The sequence below is a fragment of the Rhinatrema bivittatum genome, chromosome 18 (genome assembly GCF_901001135.1).
Source record: "Rhinatrema bivittatum chromosome 18, aRhiBiv1.1, whole genome shotgun sequence".
Taxonomy (NCBI): Eukaryota; Metazoa; Chordata; class Amphibia; order Gymnophiona; family Rhinatrematidae; genus Rhinatrema; species Rhinatrema bivittatum.
The window spans coordinates 60,716,829-60,733,347 of NC_042632.1; the positions used below are offsets into that span (position 1 = coordinate 60,716,829).

The 16,519-nt window shown below is 52.0% G+C and overlaps 1 long non-coding RNA gene across 3 annotated transcripts in view; it reads left to right on the forward strand.

The window, feature by feature from the left end:
* LOC115079625 overlaps positions 1-15,246 on the forward strand; it is a 31,354-nt gene extending 16,108 nt beyond the window's left edge. For all 3 annotated transcript variants that reach the window (XR_003853345.1, XR_003853344.1, XR_003853346.1), the window contains exons 2-6: positions 774-794; positions 907-918; positions 13,136-13,150; positions 13,415-13,435; positions 15,044-15,246. This is a non-coding gene — a long non-coding RNA (uncharacterized LOC115079625). The remainder of the gene's footprint in view (positions 1-773; positions 795-906; positions 919-13,135; positions 13,151-13,414; positions 13,436-15,043) is intronic.
* Positions 15,247-16,519: the final 1,273 nt, after the last annotated feature.

Here is a 16,519-nt window from a genome sequence, read left to right on the forward strand (position 1 = left end):
TACAGGGGAGTAAAAGCAGGACTGGATCAACCTGTCCTGAACAGCTGGAGTCTGCTGGCAGCCCTGGTTCTTAGTGTAAGTGGCACTGGGTGACCCAAATCTTTGCTCCTGCCAGATGTTTCATACGGGCCGATCCAATACAGCGTGCTCAGCCGCGTGCACTGTTTAACCCTTCTGCTATAAGGGGATCAGCGCCTCCAAAACGTGCGTCCAAGCCCCTGCGAAACTAATAGCACTCATCGCATGCAAATATATGTTAATGAGGCCATTAGCTACTCTCCCCCCATTCAAAAAACAAATGTGCACCCAACTCAGCCTCAGAAATGAATGCCCGTCCCGGAGCAGGGATTAATGGAGGAGCCCAAAATGTGCACAGAAAAGCAGAAAATACTGCTTCCCTGTGCTTCCTCCGATATTAAGTCAGAGTCACTGAAAAATGAGAACTGTGCAAAAAAATAAAGAAAGTGAGTCTGAGGTCAGGCTAGGAAAAGGGAGTCTGAATTAAGGAGCATCCGCTCTCCTAACCCACACTGACACCCCCTCTCCTGGGCGCCCGCTGCAGAGGAGGCGCTGGGACGCAAACCTTACCCTAGTGCCTGCTTTCTACCATGGAAGCTCATTTACATATTAAATCAGGGGCCCCCGGAGAGGTCGATCAGTGCCTGTTAGGAGAGTGTTTAGTATTGCACCCGCCTGATAAAGTGACTTTGCTATCCTGTGCCGTCCCATGAGATCCTCCTCACTAAACTCTCTGCTCTCATTCTTTCCTTTAGAGTCTTCTTAATGCTGCTGGGGTAAGTCTAAACCTTTCCTCCTGCTAATTATTACCTAAAGTGACTTTGCTGTTCTGTGTCCTCCCCATGAGATCCTCCTCACTAAACTCTCTGCTCTCATTCTCTCCTTTAGGGTGGTCTTGGGGTAAGTCTAAACCTTTCCTCCTGCTAATTATTACCTAAAGTGACTTTGCTGTTCTGTGTCCTCCCCATGAGATCCTCCCTTCCCCCGTCCATCCTTCAGCTGATCCTCTATAGTCTCCTCCCCCTTCTCATCCCATCCCCATTCCCTCCTCTCCTCCGCATCCCCTTCCTGCCCACCTCCCCTCTCTCCCTTCTGTCACATTGCATGCGGCTTCTCCCCTCCTGGTACATCCCCCCCACCCTGCTGTTCCTCTCTCTTCCCCTCCCTCATCCTCCACAGCCAATCCCTCTTCACCTTAACCAACCCTCAGTCTCTCCTGTTCTCATCTGTTCCTTCAAACATCCCTTTTTCATTTTTATTTTATTGTAAAACCATTTCCTATCTGCCCCATCCCTGTCAGTTTGTGGTGGATCACGTCAGACAAGCACAGCTGAAAATGCTGCAACAGAATTGGAGATAAAACAAGTAGAAAAATGAGAAAGTAAACTGATTGCGAGGCGTTCAGCCTCCTGCCAGGGCTTGCATGAACAGAGGTTTTCCAGCCTTTTTAGAGGATTTCGTGCAGGCGATTCCTCGAGCTGCTCGGGAAGGATTTCCGAGGCCTTGGTGCTGATCTTGGAAAAGCTCCCTCTCTGCTCACCTGTAAGGTGCAGCTTTCAGAGAAGGGGATTCAAGTGGATTCCTGTTTCCAGATCTTAATACTGGAATAGGATTCATATTCACAAAACAGAATGAAAGCAAGGAATTGATTAGTTTAGTAATAACGTGAGCACAGCTGTAATTATCTTATGATGCTCCCTAAAACCTGTTGGAAGCCCAGGGAAGGAGGCAGCACTGCTGTTGTGTGCAGGTAATTTTGTGCCACTAGCAGTCATGATGTGAATTACCCAACGATAAGGCAGTGCAGTGCTCCATGGGCATTAAAATTAAGCCCTGAGCTTGTACCCTGTTTCCCCGAAAATAAGACAGTGTCTTATATTAATTTTTGCTACCAAAGATGCACTGGGCCTTATTTTCAGGGGATGTCTTATTTTGCCATGAAGAAGTATTCACATATATTGTTGAAGAAAAAAATGAATATTTATTATATTCTGAATAGTTGTCTGGTTATGCTGGTTTGTGATGACCCTCTCACTCCCACATGCTGTCTTGCTCAAGCACAGTCTCTCACTCCCACATGCTGTCTTGCTCAAGCCCAGGCTCTCACTCCCACATGCTGTCTTGCTCAAGCCCAGGCTCTCACTGTCACATGCTGTCTTGCTCAAGCCCAGGCTCTCACTGTCACATGCTGTCTTGCTCAAGCACAGGCTCTCACTGTCACATGCTGTCTTGCTCAAGCACAGTCTCTCACTCCCACATGCTGTCTTGCTCAAGCACAGTCTCTCACTGTCACATGCTGTCTTGCTCAAGCACAGTCTCTCACTCCCACATGCTGTCTTGCTCAAGCACAATCTCTCACTCCCACATGCTGTCTTGCTCAAGCACAGTCTCTCACTCCCACATGCTGTCTTGCTCCAGCACAGTCTCTCACTCCAACATGCTGTCTTGCTCCAGCACAGGCTCTCACTCCCACATGCTGTCTTGCTCAAGCACAGGCTCTCACTCCCACATGCTGTCTTGCTCAAGCACAGGCTCTCACTCACATGCTGTCTTGCTCAAGCCCAGGCTCTCACTGTCACATGCTGTCTTGCTCAAGCACAGGCTCTCACTGTCACATGCTGTCTTGCTCAAGCCCAGGCTCTCACTGTCACATGCTGTCTTGCTCAAGCCCAGGCTCTCACTGTCACATGCTGTCTTGCTCAAGCACAGGCTCTCACTGTCACATGCTGTCTTGCTCAAGCCCAGGCTCTCACTGTCACATGCTGTCTTGCTCAAGCCCAGGCTCTCACTGTCACATGCTGTCTTGCTCAAGCACAGGCTCTCACTGTCACATGCTGTCTTGCTCAAGCACAGGCTCTCACTGTCACATGCTGTCTTGCTCAAGCACAGGCTCTCACTGTCACATGCTGTCTCTCACACACACAGAGGCTCTCACAAGCTGTCTCTGCAAACATTCAGGTCCTCACTCCCAAACACAGTCTCTCAACTCATCTCATGCACGCACACCCCCTCTACAGACCCTCAGCCTCTCTCTCACCTCTGGGCCTCCTCTTCGCGGTCGCCGCAGGATGGGCTCCGCAGCGGCCCTGCTGCCGGGGCCTCTTCCTCTTCTCGGGCTGCTGCAATGATTCGCGGCGGCCCGTAAGCGCTTCTCCTCTTCTGCAGGCGCTGATGCTCGTCCTCCTTCCTGCCCACGCGGCTCCGGCAATGTTTACTTCCAGGGCCGCGCAGGCAGGAAGGAGGAGGAGCATCAGCGCGTTTGAAAGCGATCTTTTTCTTCGGGCCGTGGTGACCTGAGCTCCACCACGGCCCTGCCGATCTGCCTGCTACATGCGTGTCACTGACGGCTGCATGAGCCTCCCTGCGCCCGGGGGCATTGGCTCCCTTCGGGAAGCCACTGCTCGCGGCGCCCCCTAATACTTTGGCTGGAAACTTTATAACAGTAATTTTAAAAAATAAATAAATAATCACGTGACAGGAGGGACCGGCCCGATCCTCTGATAGGTCAATCCGCCCCTGTTTACAAGGGATGGCCGCGGAAATGAACATCAGAGTTGGAGGTCTTCATGTCCTGCATGCAGCTGCTCTGCAAGGAAGGGTGAAGCGGCAGGGTAAGAAGCATCACAGCTGCAAGCTCTGGGGTTCTGTGCCACGGGCATGCTCCCAAATAAAAACTTTGCTAGGTCTTACTTTCGGGGGAGGTCTTATATTTAGCAATTAGGCAAAACCTCTACTAGGTCTTATTTTCGGGGAAACAGAGTAGTAATGGCGTCAGTGGCCTCAGCAGGATCCTGCAGGACTTTGTGGTGCTTCCTAGAGAAGATCATATCAGGAATGACTCCCAGCCTACGAGCCTGCCGTCTGATTGCTGTCCAGTCACCGTTACTGTAGGGAAAGCTATTACTGGGTTATTTTGGTTTGAGAAATCTAAATCTCCATTTCGTCTACGTTCAGTAGCAATTTATAATGTGAAAGCCGGCATTTTATTGTATTTAAATGAAGCCTTAATGAATCGAGTGTGAAAGACCAAGAGCTCTGATGGGAAGAAAAGCTTGGATCCGCTCAGTATAAATGTTGTAGTTGATGGCGAGGGCAGATGACAATGTCCAGAGGGGGTGAGATATATATTAAAGCGAGTCCCGGAGGGCAGATCCCTGGGCACAGCAGAGGTAAGAGTACATCCAATCAGGATATCCCCATGGCAACATTTTCCTTTCAGTCCTGGGCTAAAGGTGCTTGACATCTGCTGGGAGTAGCGGGCAGGTGAGGTTTTACTCGGTGGCTGAGGAGGCAGGATCAGTGCCAGTCCCCTCTCATGTCTGCCCCCCGAGCCTGACTGATGTGCCAGGGGCAGCAGCATTGCTAGTGAAAGTCAGCAGGGGGCCCGTGTGCTAGTGCGAGCTCACCCATCCCTCCTCGTGCATGGCTTGCTCTGAGCACAGAAACTCCTGCACGGGTAGAGGCACCGCAGGACCCGCTGACGGGGCCTCCTGCCCACTTCTACTACCAGTGCTGCCCCCACCTGAAGAAGCTGACATTTCAGGCTTCTGTGACCCCAGCTGAAGGTTTGGTGACCTCCTCTGGGGTCAAGACCCACAGTTTGGGAAGCCCTGCTCAAGGATATGACTTTTGGTGACTTGTTACACAGTGCGGTGAGCACAAACCTTTCCTCCTGCTAATGATTCCCTAAAGTGACTTTGCTATTCTGTGCCCTCCCCATGAGATCCTCCTCCCTGACTCTCTGCTCTCATTCTTTCTTTTAGGGCAGGGCTTCCAAACGTTTAATCACTGTGACCCCATTTCAGCATTGAAAATATGCATGACCCCAGGGAATGACCAAATTAATTAGCAGAGGGGTAGTTCACCTCCCAACAATCACTCCTCACCCTCCCTGCACTCCAGTTAATGCCCTCTCCCCACCCCCCACCCCAAGCAGCCCCCTCTCTCAACCTCCTCTCTGCCCAGTTATTCTTCCCCATGCTGCAAGGATACGTCCCAGCTGCCGGCTGTATCTCACTTGTCATCTAGGAGGTTTTGTTTTACTCCCTGGCTCTCTAGCACAGAGTTTCCCAGCCGCGGGGCATTAGCAGAGCCCAATGATAAAATCTGAGGCACCAGCAGGCTCCATTGATCCTTTCCTTCCTGGCCTGCAGGATGACCTCCTTCCAACAGAGGGAGCCAGAGAGTAGCACCCACCTCCTGCTGCTGCTTCCTCTCTGTAGCTGACACTGCAGGGGGCGCTGAGGAGGAAGCTCAGAGGGAGAGGGGGGAGGGAAGGAAGCAGCAGCTGAGGGAGGGGAGGAAGGAAGCAGCAAGTGAGGGCTGCTCAGAGGAAGAGGGGGAGAGAGGGAGGGAAGGAAGCAGCAACTTGTGTGCAAGAGAGGAAACCTCCCCTCAGCCTGGGTAAACGTATGAGGGATCAGGACAGAAAGGCAGACATTTACTGCATATTGGGCGGGGTTATTGTGTAAAAGGACATTTCCTGGCGTGTAGCCAGATGGACTCAGAACCAATGGGATAGTATCCGCGTGCTAGCAGTTGGAGATGGATCTGACGTCAGCACGGGGTATATAGCCCCACAGGAAGCGCAGCGATTCAGTAATTTCCGTCTCCAAAGCAGTTTGGGGTGCCTGCACGCTGGTTCAGCGTGCTTTCCAAGACTACTTTAATTTTCTCTTTTTCTCATTCTAGATTCTACTTTTCTTCTCTACAAACGACTATCGAGCCCCGCGCTCCTCAGGGGACGTTTCCGTCACTCCCCCCAGTTGAGCTTCCCGGGGCGCTTACCGTGGCCCCCCGCTGGGAAAGTCCTCGGTCCGGCCGAACCGCGGCAGGGACATAGCCTCCCCGGGGAGACTCGGGTGTGGCTCCGAGGTCCTCGGTCCCGGCGTGGACGAGGTAGCGGGTGCAGTTCCTCCAATCGCGGCGGTGAAAGGTACCGGCCCTTTCCCCCCGCAGCCGGAGACCGCCTGGGTTCCAGCCTAGAAGCGCCGAAGGTCGGGTACGGCGTACATCTCTTCGCCCAGGTCTCCGAGGTCTCGAGGATCGGCGGCGTGGCAAGCCGTGGAGGACGCCATTTTGTGGCCCTATTCAGGTATTCCGCGCCCGTAAGGGGCGCGGCTTTCATCCTCCTTGTGCGTATATTGTATTGTTTTCGCATATTGGCTGCCACTGTGAGTATATGCCGCATATTATTGAAAGCCTATTGCATGCCATAGAGCGTATATTGCTAACCGGCTTAGTGCTGATTGCCTATTGAATACCATTCAGCGTACATTGCTCACTGCTTAAGTGCTGATTGCCTATTGAATACCATTCAGCGTACATTGCTCACTGCTTAAGTGCTGATTGCCTATTGAATACCATTCAGCGTACATTGCTCACTGCTTAAGTGCTGATTGCCTATTGAATACCATTCAGCGTACATTGCTCACTGCTTAAGTGCTGATTGCCTATTGAATACCATTCAGCGTACATTGCTCACTGCTTAAGTGCTGATTGCCTATTGAATACCATTCAGCGTACATTGCTCACTGCTTAAGTGCTGATTGCCTATTGTATACCATTCAGCGTACATTGCTCACTGCTTAAGTGCTGATTGCCTATTGAATACCATTCAGCGTATCTTGCTCACTGCTTCAGTGCTGATTGCCTATTGAATACCATTAAGCGTACATTGCTCACTGCTTAAGTGCTGATTGCCTATTGAATACCATTCAGCGTATCTTGCTCACTGCTTCAGTGCTGATTGCCTATTGAATACCATTAAGCGTACATTGCTCACTGCTTAAGTGCTGATTGCCTATTGAATACCATTCAGCGTATCTTGCTAACTGCTTCAGTGCTGATTGCCTATTGAATACCATTATGCTTATGTTGCTCCCTGCTTAGGGCTGTGTGCCTCTTACTTAGGGTTGTGCGCTTGTTCTCTTCAGCGCCTATTGCTGCCACATGTTATTCTTATTGTGCGCCTGCTGTATTAAGCGCCTATTGCTGCCGCATATTATTGCGCACTTGTTCTCTTTGGTATGGATCAGCATGCAGCCGCATCCTCAGCGGTGCAGCCGCTGGTCTCAGGCATTTCAGCCCTTGGCCTCTGCTCTGCATGCCACCTTAGAGCCACTCGTAGTACTGAGCCGGACTCACTATGTGCCCAATGTGAGGCGGCAGGGGGACCCTCCGGCCAGGACCAGTCTCAGCCGCAGTTTCTTGACAGTTCCCCTGGGGCTACCCCGGATTTGGGGGGCAGTCTTGACCATTCGGGAATCCCGGGGGAGCTTGTACCCCGGCGATTAGAGGCTGCTTCCATTTCCTGGGTGGATCTCTTTAAGGGGATTCACGCCTTCGTCCAGATGCAGACGGCTTCCCGTCCCGGCCCTACTGTCCCTGCTGCTCCTGTGGTTCCTGCTGTTGCTGCGGTTCCTGCGCTGGCTGCATCTGCGGCGCCTGCTGCGGCCGCCGCTACGGTGGCAGAGCCTAGGGATCCTGTGCCCGGACCTTCGCAGCCTTATCGGGAGTGGGACCTCCCGCCACTGGACAGTCCAGATCAATCGGACCAGGAGGTTTCGCCGGACGAGTCCGACCTCCTGGACGAAGGGGACCTCCCCCCGGGGATTGAGCCATATAGGACCATGAGGCTGTTCTTCCCTAAGGAGGACCTCTCGGACCTCGTGACTCAGTGTCTGGCGGAGTTGGATATCACTGGTCCCAGTGCTTCGGTTCCTTCTGCGCAGAACCCCCTGCTGGAAGGTCTTCATCCTACAGCCCGCCATTTTCCTTTCCTGCAGGCGGCTCAGCAACTTATAGATTTGGAATGGGCGGCGCCGGCGGCTTCCTTCAGAGGGGGCCGGGCCTTGAGGGGTATGTACCCATTGGCTCCGGCTCTCCAGGACCTGCTGGCATGTCCTCAGGTGGACGCCTTGGTTAGTGCTGTCGTTACGCGCACGACCATTCCAGTGGAAGGAGGGACGGCCCTCCGGGAGCCCCATGACAGACGAATGGACGCCATTCTGAAGCAAACTTTTGAGGTGGCAGCTCTTTCTTTGCGGATTGCGTCCTGCTGCACTGTGGTGACACGTGCCTGCTTGTCTCAGGCCAGGAACAACGCCCCAGCGGCAGACATGGAGTCCGCGCTTTCTTTCCTCACCGATGCCGCTTCGGATTTGGTTCGCACTACAGCTAAGGGGATTTCATCCTCAGTAGCCACCAGGAGGCAGCTCTGGATCCGGCCATGGTCAGCTGATGCGCCTTCGAAGTCTCGTCTCACCAGGTTACCCTTTCAGGGCTCGTTTCTGTTTGGCAGTGACCTTGATAAGCTCGCCACTACCTGGGGTGCCTCTCCTGTGCCTAGACTTCCGGAAGATCGATCCAGGAGGGGTCAGCGCTCCTTTCCACGGCCCTCCAGGGGCAGGAGTTCACAGCGTTTTGTTCCGTATAGGGGGCGCTATCAGGCGACTCGTCTTCCGGCCAGGAATCAGTCCTTTCGGACCAAGTAGCGCAAGCGGGGGGCTGGCCCGGGCTCGGGCCCCGGTCGCGCCCCGCAATGAGATTTTGCCGATTCATCTGGGGAACGAAGCCATAGGGGGCAGGTTGGCCCTCTTCTACCCCAGATGGGTCAAGATTATGTCGGACCAGTGGGTCCTCGCCGTTATCCGGGAAGGATATTATCTGGATTTTCATCTTCTTCCTCAGGACAAGTTTGTGGAGTCTTCCTGTCCCATACACAAGAAGGCAGCGTTAGAAGCTACCCTGGCGAGGCTCCTGTCCTTGAACGCCATCCTCCCAGTACCTGCCTGGGAAGTGAATTCTGGACACTATTCCATTTATTTCATGGTACCCAAGAAAGGGGGCACTTTTCGGCCTGTGCTGGACCTCAAGTCAGTCAATCGCTACTTACGGGTACCGAGGTTTCGCATGGAAACTCTGCGCTCCGTCAAAGCCGCAGTCCAGCCCGGAGAATTCCTCACGGCATTAGACCTGTCAGAAGCATATCTTCATATTCCGATCCATCCGGATCATCAGCGCTACCTGCGCTTCAAGGTTCTGGGCCGCCACTTCCAGTTCCGGGCTCTACCCTTCGGGTTGGCCACGTCCCCACGGACATTCACCAAGGTGGTAGTAGTGGTGGCAGCGGCACTCAGGCGGGAAGGGATTCTGGTCCATCCCTACCTAGACGACTGGCTGATCAGGGCGGAATCTCGAGAGGAGAGCCTGCGGACTACCGACAGAGTGATCGCCCTTCTGGAAAGCTTGGGCTGGGTAATCAACCTCAGCAAGAGCTGCCTACTGCCTTCCCAGTCAATAGAGTATCTAGGAGTGCAGTTCGACACTCGGGCCGACACGGTCAGTCTTACGACCAAGAGACAGTTGAAACTTCGACAACGTATCCAGTATCTGATGAGAGCCAGTCAGCCCATAGCCTGGGATTATCTACAGGTTCTGGGTCTCATGGCATCCACCCTGGAAGTAGTGTCTTGGGCACGGGCCCATATGAGGCCTCTACAGCATTCCCTGCTCTCTCGCTGGAGCCCCCGTCGACGGGACTTTTCCACGCACCTTCCTCTACCGGCCAGAGTACGGACCCAGCTGCGGTGGTGGTTGCAGTCCAACCACCTGAACAGGGGGTGGAAGATGTCCTCGCCCACGTGGACCTTACCCAGCACGGATGCCAGCCTGAGCGGCTGGGGAGCACATTGCAAAGACCTCACCGCGCAAGGGCGATGGAACAGAGAGGAGTCGACGTGGAACATCAATCGCCTGGAGGCCCGGGCAGTCCGCTTGGCATGCCTTCGCTTCGCTCACAGACTGCGGCACAGAGCTGTCAGGGTGATGTCCGACAACGCCACCACGGTGGCCTACATCAACCGGCAGGGCAGAACCAGAAGCCGACAAGTATCTCTGGAGATCGCCCCACTGATGGTTTGGGCAGAGGCGAATCTGCAAGACATCTCTGCCATTCACATTGCCGGGAAGGACAATACCACAGCTGACTTCCTCAGCAGAGAAAGCCTGCATCCAGGAGAGTGGCAGCTGTCCCCCACAGCTTTCCAGTTGATTGTCGATCATTGGGGGATTCCGGCCATGGATTTACTGGCGGACAAGGCCAATGCTCAAGTACCCAGATACTTCAGCCGCAGGCGCGACCCGTTCTCGCACGGCATCGATGCCCTGGTCCAGCCATGGCCTCCAGGGACTCTACTATAAGCCTTTCCTCCGTGGCCTCTGCTGGGCGCCCTCATCCACAAGATTCAGACACACCGGGGCCTAGTTCTCCTAGTGGCACCAGACTGGCCAAGAAGACCCTGCTACGCGGACATGAGAAGACTACTGGCAGGGGAGCCTCTTCCCCTGCCTCCTCTACGGGACCTTCTACATCAAGGTCCCATTCTACACGAGGATCCAGCTCAATTCTCTCTTATGGTCTGGCCCTTGAGAGGGCTAGACTGAAGAAAAGAGGTTACTCGGGGCCCGTGATTGATACACTCCTCCGAGCTCGCAAGTTTTCCACATCCCTCACCTACGTACGGATCTGGAGAGTGTTTGAAGCATGGTGCGACACTCACGGCACCAATCCACATGCCACCACCATACCTATTGTGTTGGATTTTCTGCAGGATGGGCTTCAGAAGGGTCTCTCCCTCAGCTCCATCAAGGTTCAGGTAGCGGCACTGTCTTGCTATGGTCCCAGGAGGGATGGCAAGACCATCGCCAGGCATCCAGATGTCTCTCGTTTCCTGCTGGGTGTCAAGCATATTCGTCCGCCACTAAAGTGGCCTGTGCCCTTATGGAACCTTAACCTTGTTTTGGATTTCCTCGCGGGATCCACCTTCCGACCCCTTCGGGGCTTGTCTCTCCGGTCTCTCACCTTGAAGTTGGTGTTCTTGCTGGCGGTGTTTTCCGCACGCCGCATCTCTGAGCTACAAGCACTGTCCTGCCGTGATCCCTTTCTACGAATCACTCCGGAGGCAATCCATCTTCGGACGGTTCCCTCCTTTCTCCCTAAAGTGGTTTCACAATTTCATCTTAACCAAACTATATCCTTGCCTACCACGGTAGGTTTGAAGAAATCTGAAGAAGGCCATTTATTATGCCATCTCGACATCGGCAGATTGCTGCCCAGGTATCTGGCCGTGACACAAGACCTGCGAAAGACGGACCACCTGTTCGTCCTCCACAGCGGGAAGAAGCAAGGTGAAGCGGCCTCTCGGCCCACCATTGCCCGCTGGATTAAAGACGTTGTCAGAGCCGCCTACATGGAGGCTGGGAAGGCTCCGCCTCTACAGGTTACGGCTCATTCTACCAGAGCACAAGCGGCATCTTGGGCAGAATCCAGGATGCTGTCGCCGGCAGAAATCTGTAAAGCGGCGACGTGGTCCTCCCTCCATACCTTTTCCAGGTTCTACCGTCTGGATGTCCAGGCGGGGAGGACTCGGCTTTTGCAAGGGCGGTACTACATGGTCCTCAGGCAGCCTCCCGCCCCGGCAGGGAGTAAAGCTTTGGTACATCCCATTTGTCCTGAGTCCATCTGGCTACACGCCAGGAAATGTTTAGATTACTTACCTGGTAATCTTCTTTTCCTTAGTGTAGACAGATGGACTCAGCATCCCGCCCCGCTGCCTGTGTGCATGAGTTTCACCGGTTCCAGGTAAGCCATGTCATCTGTTTCCATAAGAGCGTACACTCTACCAGTATCAGCGCTTTCTGGTTGTGAATGCTGGCGGTCTCCAGCCACTGTCATTCGGTCAGGGGAATCCTGTTTCTGCTTTTCCCTTTCACTGAGCGTCAGTACACACATCCATAACAGCTTTTGCAAGGAAGATTACTGAATCGCTGAGCTTCCTGTGGGGCTATATACCCCGTGCTGACGTCAGATCCGTCTCCAACTGCTAGCACGCGGATACTATCCCATTCATACTGAGTCCATCTGTCTACACTAAGGAAAAGAAGATTACCAGGTAAGTAATCTCAACATTTCTGGTCATAAACCCTGCTTCATCCTCAGACATCCCTTGTGAAAATGACCCTCTTTATATTAAAGACAAATGTCAGGTACCTGAGGGAAGATGGAAACGTCCAGGCTGAAGATTCCCCATCCTCCGCTGTTTCAGATTTGAATTTCACCGCTAACTGATTGCAAAGCTGTGGCCCCACGTCACATAAAAGGCTCCCTCCTGATTCAGCGAGTCTGATGTGATTACAAGGAAGAGCAGCTTGGATTGCCAACTGGCTCCAGGTTTTCAGAACAGGTTGATCCAGTCCTGGTTTTACCCCTCTGCATGTGATGGGGACTTGTTCTGATTTCCCTATTGCGTTCCCTAAGAAAAGCAAGATTACAGGTCTCTGCATACAGGGGAGTAAAAGCAGGACTGGATCAACCTGTCCTGAACAGCTGGAGTCTGCTGGCAGCCCTGGTTCTTAGTGTAAGTGGCACTGGGTGACCCAAATCTTTGCTCCTGCCAGATGTTTCATACGGGCCGATCCAATACAGGGTGCTCAGCCGCGGGCACTGTTTAACCCTTCTGCTATAAGGGGATCAGCGCCTCCAAAACGTGCGTCCAAGCCCCTGCGAAACTAATAGCACTCATCGCATGCAAATATATGTTAATGAGGCCATTAGTTACTCTCCCCCTATTCATAAAACAAATGTGCACCCAACTCACCCTCAGAAATGAATGCCCGTCCCGGAGCAGGGATTAATGGAGGAGCCCAAAATGTGCACAGAAAAGCAGAAAATACTGCTTCCCTGTGCTTCCTCCGATATTAAGTCAGAGTCACTGAAAAATGAGAACTGTGCAAAAAAATAAAGAAAGTGAGTGTGAGGTCAGGCTAGGAAAAGGGAGTCTGAATTAAGGAGCATCCGTTCTCCTAACCCACCCTGACACCCCCTCTCCTGGGCACCCGCTGCAGAGGAGGCACTGGGGACGCAAACCTTACCCTAGCGCCTGCTTTCTACCATGGAAGCTCATTTACATATTAAATCAGGGGCCCCGGAGAGGTCGATCAGTGCCTGTTAGGAGAGCGTTTAGTATTGCACCCGCCTGATAAAGTGACTTTGCTGTTCTGTGCCCTCCCCATGAGATCCTCCTCCCTGACTCTCTGCTCTCATTCTTTCCTTTAGGCTCTTGGTGCTCCGGTAAGTCTAAACATTTACTCCTGCTAATGGTTCCCTAAAGTGACTTTGCTGTTCTGTGTCCTCCCCATGAGATCCTCCTCCCTCCCTGAACTCTCTCCTCTTATTCTTTCCTTTAGGAAATGTTCTTGTGCTTCTCATTTCTCTTCCAAGGCCAAACTTTGTTTTTTCCCTGTTCATTGTTCTTTAGCAGTTGCTGTTTAAATTTGTGTTACTGACTCAGAAAAAGTTCCTCTTTGTAATCTCTGTTTCTCTTCTCTCCTAAAGAATGGAAGACGCTAACTGCAGGTAAAATCAGCTTCCTTCTTTCCTTAATATTCAGAGTTTAATGGGGACCAGAGCTCCCCTGCTGAATCAGTAAATGAGGAACAATTGCCCCTCCCAGTCTGCCCCCCCTGGTTTTGGGGAGATGAGCACAGACCTTCCCTCCTGCTTCCCCTCTCCTCCTACCTCCCCCCCCCCCCCCCCCCCCGCCACCTTTGGTCTCTAAATAATCTTCAGTGTAGTTTTACCATCGCATTAGCAGAATGAGGTAATTCTCTTTCCATGAACCCCCCCGATATTGTGCAGCATCGATGCAGTCCTGGGGTTCAGTGCCGTCTCCCTCTGCACCGAGCTGGAGGTTCTGGGAACAGACCTGAGACCCAATCCTGTTCTCACACCGCCTGGGTCTGTGAGCCCCGTTGGGGGGGAGGGGGAGAGCAGCATCTGCAGGTAAACACTGCTCCAGGATATGGAGGGGAGGGGGAAAGGGACAGCTGAATGTGTCAGAGGGTGAGCGGGGAGAAGAGAGGTGGAGGGAAAGGGAAGGAAGATGATTGTCAGGGGGTGAGGGAGAAGGAAGTTGATGTCCAGGAGTGGAGGGAGAGTGCGAGGGAAGGTGATACTGATGAGAAGAGGGAGAGGGAAGGTGATGATGTGCAGGAGTGGAGGGAGAGTGAGAGGGAAGGTGATACTGATGAGGAGAAGAGGAAGAGGGAAGGTGATGATGTCCAGCAGTGGAGGGAGAGTGAGAGGGAAGGTGATACTGATGAGGAGAAGAGGGAGAGGGAAGATGATGATGTGCAGGAGTGAAGGGAGAGTGATAGGGAAGGTGATATTGATGATGAGAAGAGGTTGAGGGATGATGATGCTAGGTGGTAAGGGGAGGGAGAGAGAAGGTGATGATACTAGTGGTGAGGGAGAGGGTAGGGAAGAAGATGAAGAGAAAGTGATGATGAGGAGGAAGCTGGTGCTGTGCTTGTGCCAGGTTTGCTGAGAAACAGAAAAGGTCGCAAACCAATGCTCTTTTATTAATTAGAGAGCAGGAATGGGACCGGTCTTCATTAGAGAAATATTGCAGGGAAGAAAGGGAACATGAAAATATAGAAACTAACTAAGAAGTTCAATAAAGTGAATAAGCAGATGCAGTCGGAGCCCAAGAGCAGCCAATCAGCTGCTTCTACCGTGCAGTCCGAGCCCATGAGCAGCCAATCAGCTGCTTCTACAGGGCAATCAGACCCATGAGCAGCCAATCAGCTGCTTCTACCGTGCAGAGAGCCCAAGAGCAGCCAATCAGCTGCTTCTACCGTGCAGTCAGAGCCCAAGAGCAGCCAATCAGCTGCTTCTACCGTGCAGTCAGAACCCAAGAGCAGCCAATCACCTGCTTCTACAGGGCAATCAGACCCATGAGCAGCCAATCAGCTGCTTCTACCATGCAATTCGCGCCAGTAAGTAATCAGGATGCTCCCATACTGCAATCTGAGCAAATGAGCAGCTACTTAGCAGGTCCCCATCATGCACTGGGAGCATCTCGCTGAATAATACTGCTCCCAGCAATCCATTCAGAAGTATTTTGTATTTTTCTCTCTCAGGCTGACCCTGCTCTGTATTTATTGATCTTATTCTCTCTTTTAGAGGGGCCCAGCAAGTGCCCAGAATCAGCCGATGAGATTTGAAAGGTGATGACTGCTGACGGCTGAAACCTGTCTGCTCTTTTCTATTCACTACAAGGGATTTTCTTCCATTTCCGCTGGCACACGAAGCATCTTATCCTGTAGAGACGTCTTATGATTCTGCTGTCCCTTGTATCGCTTCTTCAATAAAGTAACAGCATTGCAGATCCTGCTCCTTCTGCTTTGTTGCTCGTTTCCCAGAAGGGAAGGGGTGATTTCAGGGCACTGGTGGGAAACTGTCATTCCCCTGGTTTCTAGAGCTTTATACATGGAAATGGCTGTTATAAAAGAATCCAGGGGTCAGTGCACATAAAATATGCATGCAACATGGTTTCACACTCAGTAATATATAATAAATAGTCAAATACTCATTTTATTCAAAATCCTCAGAATATACCACTGAAATCTTCACAAAATTTCAAGTTAATGTGAAAAAAAATCAGAAGGAAAAAATTAAGAATATCTAGGACTGTAGACCACAATTTACAGGGAAGCGACAGTGAAATCAACTCAAGACACTGAGTGGGCTGTTTGGGGCTTAGAGAGCAGGTATTAGTTATAGGAGCTACATTTTACCCTAAGTTCCACTGTGGATAAAGCTGATGATGATATTGATGCAGAGCCACTTAAGCACTTTCTATTTGGGAGAGAGTATAAATGATTACCCTGTACGCCCTGTAGGGACCTTCTTGTAGTGTAATAATATTGATCCTTATCTGAATTATAAGGGCAAGCAGTCCTGTGCACTTTTATACAAAGTGTGGGAGGAGGTACTCCAGGGGGCAGAGATGAGACTTGATTGCTTTCTTTTTGATGTGAGAAAGTGAGCATTAGTGAAGCTGCACACGTTCTGTCCTATGAGGATCAGGTGTAACTCTGTGCGAGTGATTCTCTGCCTGTAACAGCCACTTGCCTGAGCATTATCAAAGCTCACTAATGCTCATTGCTTTGAAAGTGCAGGATAAAGTCTGCACATTAAAGATACACACAGATTTTAGCCCAGCACAACGTTATAAAATGACCCTCTACAGGATATTTACAGAAGAGTAAATAGAGTACTAGAGTGGATGCTCATACTCAGCTGAAGAGGTAAAGAGACTCAGTCTGTGCCTTCCTGCAGAAGCTGAGCAGGGTGCATCTCCTCTCATGCAGGGGTAAGCCCTGCTCCTCCTATGCAAGGCTGAAGGGCTCCTCTGATATTCCAAGAGAGCAGCAGGGCTCCTGGCCCAGTTATGCAGTGCTTGTCCCTTGTGGGGAACACAAGAGAGGCCGATTCTGTCCTGCCCGTGAGGTTAAGTCCCTGGAGCTGCCTCTTTCCCCACAGTGTAATAAAGGCACTTCAGGGATACCCAATTCCGTGTGACTTGTACTTTCTCTCTCCATGAGTTTTGGTGACTGATTTTAGCAAACGTTCAGATGATCCTTCAGGATAACCTCT